Source organism: Poromitra crassiceps (assembly GCF_964638095.1).
Source record: "Poromitra crassiceps genome assembly, chromosome: 19".
In the NCBI taxonomy this organism is placed as follows: domain Eukaryota; kingdom Metazoa; phylum Chordata; class Actinopteri; order Beryciformes; family Melamphaidae; genus Poromitra; species Poromitra crassiceps.
In genome coordinates, this window is record NC_139646.1 from 19,611,891 (window position 1) to 19,621,007 (window position 9,117).

General features: G+C 49.1%; 1 protein-coding gene across 2 annotated transcripts in view; it reads right to left on the minus strand.

The window, feature by feature from the left end:
- Positions 1 to 9,117, minus strand: part of add3a (adducin 3 (gamma) a) — a 141,900-nt gene that overhangs the window by 115,277 nt on the left and 17,506 nt on the right. Inside the window, exon 1 of one of the 2 annotated variants that reach the window (XM_083656114.1) lies at positions 5,119 to 5,217. The exons of the other annotated variant lie outside the window; for it this stretch is intronic. The gene's annotated coding sequence lies outside the window, so the exon portion shown is untranslated. Of the gene's footprint in view, positions 1 to 5,118; positions 5,218 to 9,117 lie in introns of those variants that run through there. 2 annotated transcript variants of the gene reach the window in all.

Genomic DNA, 9,117 nt, shown 5'->3' on the forward strand with positions numbered 1-9,117 from the left:
GTGATGAAGTCTCCACTGAAGCTCCATCTTAACGAGATAACTGATGATCTGGGCTGGAGCAGACATCTCAGCACGGCTGTGTGCTCAGGAAAACCTGAGTAGAGATGAAGTTTTGGACCGGGCCCTTCGCCTGCCTGTGTGCACCTGCGTTACAGCAAAGAAGACGCACGCAGTCCACATTTAAGCCCGTCGTGTGGGACCCACCCGGCCCAATGTGGGACCCGGCCCAAACACATTTGGTTTAAGTTAGCGCTGGACCGCGGTATTCAATCATGCTCACATCACAATGAGCAAGACACAAAAAAAAAACCAAAAAAAAGGGGCGGGGAACGTTTAGGGCCGACTCCCCCCCTGCAAGCGGCGCCGTAAAGACTTTATCGAGTGTGTACTTTTACATAAACAATTTAGCACAAATTTAGCATGCACACACATACACGCACACACACACACGCACACGCACACGCACACACACTTGTAAACAACACTCACACACACACTTTGTGGTTGGGGATGGCTTTCTCCTGAGAGCCAAATTAAGTGCAGCTGACTTGGACAGCTGGAAACCATGCTGCATGACATAATCACAGGCGGGCCAGCCAAGCTATTTAACACACACACACACACACACACACACATGCACGCTCACACACACACACACACACACACACACACACACACACACACACACACACATGCACGCTCACGCACGCTCACACACACACTCACACACACACACCCACACACACACACTCACACACACACACTCACACACACACACTCACACACACACCCACACACATACACACTCACACACTCACACACACACACACGCACGCTCACGCACGCTCTCACACACACACACACACACACACACACACACACACACACACACACACTAACACACACACACACACACGCTCACTCACACACACACACACACACAGACACGCACACGCAGACACAGCCCCATTACATAAACCACTGATTTACAACACAAGCTATTAGAAGAGAGTAACACCCAGCTCTTGGACTATAAAGACAGACACCCCTTTCCTTTCTCTCTGAAGAACACACACACACACACACACAGATGTGCACACACACATACAACCCCACACACACACACACACACACACACACACACACACACACACACACACACACACAGATGTGCACACACCCCTGCATAAAGTGGAACCATAAGGAGAGGAAGTGGGGAGGTCGTGGGGTCACAGGGGTTGATTGAGACAATACCTCAGCATCAGCCCACTGAGCAGCCGCCCTCAGCCTCTGGGCTGATTTAAAGTGTTGTATCAGACTACAGCAGCCAAGCCGCAAGCGCTGCAGTAAGTCACACACACCACCGGGGGAACCTGTCTCATTTGTCATGAAGATGTATGTCATAACCTTGACCCTGGAGCAGGCACGCCGTGATCAATCCAGCTGGATGCACGTAGAGGAAATCAAGGCCAGCCGGACTGCAAATCATCCGGCCCGTAGCGCCGCCAACATGCTCCTCCTCCTCCTCCTCGCCACGCCATTCCTGAAATGACGAGGAGAGACCGCACAGAACGGCCAAAAGACGGAGAGCAAACAAAGCCTGTTTGGCCAAGCATGGGTCCTTTTTTATTACTTTCTCTCTCTCAAATAAAAAGAAGAAAAAGACAAATATTTGACTCCGCATGTCAGGATTCGTCAGAGCAGCGAGGCCGTCAGCGCGCCAGCTGGTGCCATGGAAACAGGAAGTGCACGGCTGAGTTACGTCTCGTCCACAGACAGAGCAGACGCCCGTCAAGCACATCTAGACTGAGTAACACACATCGACTAATCTGCCACAAAGCAAGGCTTTACCACGCATCAATCCTGCTGACGCAAAGACAGTTTCACTTTGAAATGGTGTGTTGTTCTGCTCTTCCTAGAAATATCACAAATAGGGAACAGGGAAGCTTGAATATCAGTTACTAAAGTTAGTTTGGGTCTGATGGGTCTGAAAACTAAACACCAAACCAATTCACTGTTAATTGGTGAACAATATGCAATTACACCATTAGCTTGGAGCCACTGGATATGTACATGATTGAAATCTCCTCTCCTCCTTTAACGAGAGCTGACATCGGCGGTTGAGCAGAAGGCGAGGAGGAGCGGAGCTGTTTGCTTTGCTTTGTGACATGTTGGATGGGACTTTAATGTCATCATTAGCAGAGCAGAGCAGAGCAGAGCAGAGCAGAGCAGAGTCCTCCACTCAGAGGTGATGATGAACAGACACGCTGCCAGGCGCTACATGACAGCACGGAAAGTGATGAGACAGCACCAGTGATGTTTGAAGGCTGTGTGTGTGTGTGTGTGTGTGTGTGTGTGTGTGTGTGTGTGTGTGTGTGTCTGTCTGTGTGTGTCTGTGTGTATGTGTCTGTGTGTATGTGTATGTGTCTGTGTCTGTGTGTGTGTGTGTGTGTGTGTGTGTGTGTGTGTGTGTGTCTGTGTCTGTGTGTGTGTGTGTGTGCGTGTGTCTGTGTGTATGTGTCTGTGTGTGTGTCTGTGTGTGTGTGTGTGTGTGTGTGTCTGTGTGTGTGTGTGTGTCTGTGTGTGTGTGTGTGTGTGTGTGTGTCTGTGTCTGTGTCTGTGTGTGTGTGTGTGTGTGTGTGTGTGTGTGTGTGTGTGTGTGTGTGTGTGTGCGGGATGTGTCAACCTATCAGACGACATCATTTCAGAGCTGATAAGACCAACCTGACAGCAGCCAGGATGTATTTGCTGGCGGTGGGTTTGAGAGACATTTCGGTTGCGCTTGTCAGATGGCATGGAGAAAGATCCACTAACATCTAGCCTGGGTAAACCCAGCCGCCACGTGACCTGCTCTCAGACCTGCTCTCAGTCACTAGTGACTGAGAACCAGAGGTCTGAGAGCAGGTCACGTGGCGGCTGGGTTTACCCAGGCTAACTAACATCAGTCTCTACGTTACGGTTACATCAGTGTTTCTCATAAGCAAACAGACACACGTTGGCTACTCGATAATATACAGTCCTGAACACATTTTCATTAGAATGTTTGATATCATTTTCACATGTTATGGGCCTGTAGAGTAGCCGGAAACAATGTGAAGCTTTCTTCCCCATCATAGATGAAATACAGGTCATGTTTGAGTGCATTGTGGGAGGAGGGCTGCTCTTATGACGTTTTGAAATGTCTCTAACCACATAAACCAATTACAGAACAAACAAGATTCAACTTGGCCCCCAGTCTCCTTTCAGCTCCACTCTGGAATCCAACAGACGACTGCAGTTTGCTGTCAGCTCAAAAAACACAGACTGCTGGTACAATGTGTGGCACTGTGTACGCTATACACATCTCTATGCTGCTTTTGGAGTCATTCTGAAGAAGTTGAAGGGAAACAGAAATCTAGTTAGGCCGTTCCATAACCGTGGGGGGCCTGGAATGCAAAAAAGCTCGATCATGCAAGTGATATAATGAACAAACCGGCACGGTGGCTCAGTGGTTAGCACTGTTGCCTCACAGCAAGAAGGTCCCGGGTTCGAACCCCAGTCCGTCCCAGGTCCTTTCTGTGTGGAGTTTGCATGTTCTCCCCGTGTTCGTGTGGGTTTTCTCCTCCGGGTGCCTCCGGTTTCCTCCCACCATCAAAGACATGTATGTTAGGGTTAATACTCCTGTCAGTGCCCCTGACCAAGGTACTCGGCAGAAAGAACTGGAGTTGGTCCCGGGCGCTGCACTGCGGCTGCCCACTGCTCCTATAGTTCTAGGAAGGTTCCTAGTAGAGGATGGGTCAAATGCAGAGGATGAATTTCCCCATGGGGATAAATAAAGGATAACTTAAACTTAAACCAGCCTCGACTGTAAGCAGCAAACGCACAACAAACCAACAAGCAAAACAACCAGAGGTGTGAGGAAGGGCCCGTCCCCCCAACCAACAGACCCCTCCTCCCATCATCGGCCCGTCATCCACCCGTGAAAAAGGGGTCATTCACGCGTGAACACCCGGAAAACAACACCCAGAAATAGCAGCGGCGGCTCCTTATCAGCGCTCAGGGCGACAGAGGGTAAACGGACACCTCTGAAAGGACGGCTCGACTGTGGAGCACTTGACTGGGTCGCTCCTCCTCTCCCCTCAGGGGGGGGTGGGGGGGGGGGGGGGGGGGCGAGGAGCGGGTCAGGAGGCGCCGTTGGAAATCCTGGACTTTTTAAAGAGTCATTTGCAAAGCAAAGTGAAGGTCTGAATAATACAGGTGATGGGTCGGCTCTTATCAGCGGGGCCCGGATGCCAGACAAGAACGGCGCCTTCAGCAAACTACGAGGACATGAACCTAACCTCTCTCCTTCCCCCTCACTAGCATGCTGACACTTGAGAGGTGGCAGGCAGCTCTCCTGTGCACACACACACACACACACACAGCATCTCATACCCATTCACTGACGCCCCCCCCCCCCCCCACACCCCACACACACACACCCATCTCAGGCCCATTCACTGCCCCCCCCCCCTCCCAGCCCCGCCACCTCTATTCTTCTCAGCGCTAAAGAGAAATCTCAAACTGAAAGGAGGGAAAAAAGGCCTCAGCTCTTTCATTTAGCATGCTTCAGTCAGACCCGCTCAAGACACCAAAAAACTGAACAAAAAAACATATTTCTCAGCTTAAAAGTTTCTCGGGTGTGAGCGTGAAGTTTGTGTGTGTGTGTGTTTTGTGTGTGTGTGTGCGTTTTGTGTTTGGGGAACACGATCTCAAAAAATCTCAGAAATCTGAATATGAAAGTGCCTTCATCAACACCCCTGAAACATGCATTCATCATGACAGATACAAGCACCTTCTCTCGGTCAAAAACCAAACGACTGCAAAGATGCAAAAGACAGACAAGCAAGTGAGATAGATACTGAGCATTAGCAGGCCTGTTGCAGCAGAGAACACAGTGTCCATTATATCACTCCCAGGATACACACTCTCTCACACACACACACACACACACACACACACACACACACACTCTCACACACACACACACACACACACACACACACACACACACACACACACACACACACACACACACACACACACATTAGGTGCCAACCAACACAACACTCAAGCAGTCCAGCGGCGGCAGTTACTAACCTGATGACTAAGCCGAAGAAGCGATCAGAGTTTAGACCCGCTGCCTCTCAATCCCTGCTCTTCACCAGATCCACCTGCACTGCAGCGAGCGAGAGTCCACTGGCTGTGCTGCTCGCTCTCTCTCTCTCTGGGTGTCTCTCTCTCTCTAACACGCCTCCTCCATTGTATTCTGACAGTACAGCGTCAAACTGTTGCTCCGGCAGTCTTCCCTCACGCTCCTCCCTGCGGTATCTCCTTTTCCCCCGTCTCTTTCTTCTAACAGGCTTTATCTGGCTCTGTGCAGAGTGCAGAGGCTGATAGAGACACAACTTATCTGCTGCGGGGGCTGCAGACCACTGGAGAGAGAGAGGGAGAGAGAGAGAGAGGGGGGGGGCACTGTGGATTTGGGGGGGGGGGGGGGGGGTGAGGAGGGGGAGGGGGAGAGGGGAAAACCCAATTAAAATGCATATTATACACAACACGCACGGGATGACAGGCTGCCTCCCCCTCAGGGTGCTCCAGCCCCCTTTTGTGAAAGGACTTTCAAAGGACCTGCAAACTTTCTCCTTCCCCCCCTCCCCCTCCCCCACCCCTTCTTTTAAAATGCTTATGTTTATTGTGGCTGTAACTGACGATTATTTTCATTATTGAGTCATCAGTGTTAATTACCTTCTCGACTAATCGATTATAAAATGCCACAAAATGGTGAAAAATTACGATCGCTTTCCCCCCCCCCCCGCCAAAAAGCAGATGATGTCCTCAAATGTCTCCCTTTGCAGTCCACAACCCAAAGATAATCAGTTTTACTGTCATAGAAACCAGAAAATATGTTTGCATTTTAAATGAGTCTAAACGATGAATCGATTATATAAAAAAAGACTTGCTGATTAATTGTCTGCCAATCGACCGATCGCGTTGCAGATTGGAGAAGGATAAGCAGAGGGGCAGGGTGACATGAAGGTGGAAATCCCTGTAGAAAATATGTGTTGGATCTCCTCCTTCCTTCTATCTCCCCCCGTCACTTTCTCTCTTGTCTCCGTCCTTCCTTTCCTCCCTCCTCTCTTCCATCCTCTCTCCCTCTCTCTCTCTCTCTCTCTCTCTCTCTCTCATGCTTACAGTCATTGTTGGCAGATTTCAAAGGGCTTCAGTGAAGCACAAGAAAGGACCACAGCTGCTTTCAGCGAGGTCTGACAAGGGAACATTCCCTACTTTCCATCCAGTACCCCCCCCCCCCACACACACACACACCACACACACACACACAACCCTCCTCCACAAAACATGCAGTACTTTCCCTGATAGCAGCTTAACAGCCTCCTCATGTGAGGAATCTCCTCACAGACAAAAGAGTTTGGAGGAGGACTTGACCACAACAAAGAGGTAAGAGGGGAGGAGGAGGGGGTGCTTTGGGAACTAGTGGATTTGCACAAAACGAAATCCGCTCAGCAATTTGTGAGCTCTCTGGTCTGGTGTGAGTTCACTTGCTGTGTGAAGCATTCTCCAGTTGTAAAATACATAGTTGGGCCGTAAACAATGCCTTTAGAAGTTGGTTCTAAAAAAAACGTGAGATATTAAAGGTCCCAATTCGTGCAGCTGTAACCTCTTAAAAACGTGTGTCTCTGGTCCATAAAACATGATTCTGGATTAATTTGTCGAAAATATAGCAACCCCGTTTGTTGTGACGGAGTTCTCACTTCCTCATCTCGTCGCTTCCCAAGAATGGTCTGTTTCTATAATATATTCAGAACTAACAGTTCCCATTGGCCGCTGAGGGAGAGCCAATCAGATTAGCGTCTGTGGACCAGCACGCTAGGTTGCGAGCTATCGCTAACTTAACGGTTGCTACGCTAAAGAGGACATCTCAAAATGCCTAGACTTACCGAATGCACCTCCGCAGTTGCTGGATCACGTACAGTTGGCGTCGCTCCAGCTAGAAGTGTTAATTTTGTGGCTATAGACAAAATGGTGCAGGTAGCTTGTGTGAGAGAGACCGCGTGCAGTATTCTTAAGGACCCGCGTCACGTAACATTAACCCGTCTGGGGAACAGAGCATTAGGGGCGTGGCTTGAAGGAGACTGCAGGGGGAAGCTGGATAGGGACAAATCCAACTGTGGCAGTTCTGAGCTTGTGACCACTCATTACAGGAGGGATGACAGCAGTATATATGCATTCACAAGTAAAAACAGCTTTTGCACGGAATGGGACCTTTAAAAAATAAAGAGTATTTGCTGGTGGTCTGGACGACGGACTCTGGAGATGAGGCTGAAGTGGTTGAGCAGAGTGAGAGGGGAGAGTGGAGGACGACCTGGAGAGTTGATGGGTTTTTAGCGGTTTGGGTCAATTTGTTAACCGGGGTGATATAAACAGAGGGCAGAGGAGTGACACTAGATTAGCATGTGAATGAGTGCCTGACTGACTTCACACTGACCAGTCTGTCCCTGCCTGCACACAGTTCAGCCATCGTCACTACACTCCTTTCTGCCCCCCCACCATTCAGTAGTCTCGCAGATGATATCTACGTCTGGAACACAACTCTCAAAAGTGGTTAACGCAACGGCAACGGAACCCTATGGAGCGTGAGCTTTGGGAGGCTTGAGTGTCTGACTCTAGCCGGCTGACCCTGTTTACATTGAAAAAAAACTGCGACAGTTCACACAACTTTAACACGACATGCATATATTAGACATCAAATTCTTGAGCTGAGATATTATTAACATTTGTTTGGCACATCTCATACTAGTTAACTGCCGCGGCGGGGTTCCGCATTTCTGGGTGGTTGTGACGTCACGCTGATTCGTCCTATAGAAAAGGGCACCGATTGGCATTTAACCACCTCGTGCAGTCAGTCAGTCAGTCAGTCCAACCCTCCAATCCCACGGATGTTTACTGTACTGCACTGCCGGTGTGTTAGAATGATTTACAGCCAGTCACTGTCGAAAAACTATCTCGCCTTCCGTCTGTGGCCCCAAATGCATTTTTAATTGCTGCTTCTTCACAAACGCATCCATCTGGAGGGTAAGAAAGCCCGGCTTTATTGCTGACGAGCACAGAACAAGGCAGACAATAATTATAGGAAGTAAAAATAAATGCTTTTCCTCCTCCCTCCAAAGCCGATCGCTGCCGGCAGAAAAAGCCAGCAGTGCTTAGAAATATGAGCTTAAATCAATTAAGAATCAATTAGTGGAGCTAAGAGAGAGGGAGTGTGGGGGGGGGACACGGGGCGGCCAAACGGCCGTCAATCTCTAAGTGGGCTTCCCTGCTCACTGTGCTGTGTCAGTGCGGTGAGCGTGGTTTGATTTGTCAAGCTACGTCTAAACACCAGAGGATCAAGCACTCGTCAGCGCTGAAAGCAACGAGAATCTCCCACACTGGAAACTATTTACTTGCGGCTCGAGCTGCACTGGAATAAACAACGTCTTCAACCTTGACAGAAATATGGCTCATCATAATTGCTGCACACGCGCCCCCGTGAGCCTTAAAGGAGCACAGCGACATTTTGGGAGATTCACCTATTTGCTATATTCCCAAAAGTAAGATGAGAAGATAGATACCCTTCTCTTCTCTGTGCGTGCATTAGAAAAGTAGTGACGCGCCCTCCTGCTAGTTAGCTTAGCACGATGAATGGTAGTCGATACAGTACAGCAGCATACGGCGGTTCAGTCACCAAAAATACACATTCCAACAGCACCAAACGCTCATAATGTAATGTTGTGACTCGTGTACTCACCACACTATGAAATAATCATCCAGAATTAAGAGACACTGTCATTTTCGAAGCAAATACATATCGGGAACCTCTGATGATTGCACACGACGTTAGTTCCGGCTATGTATTTGCTTCGAAAATGACAGTGTCTCGTAATTTTGGATTATTATTTCATAGCGTGGTGAGTACACGAGTCACAACATGTAGGTACATCATGCGTTTTGGTGCTGTAACTTGGAGTGTGTATTTTTGGTGACTTAACCCATTGATGCAGCATTTGCGTGTATATCCCTCATTTGTGTGTGTATCCCTTA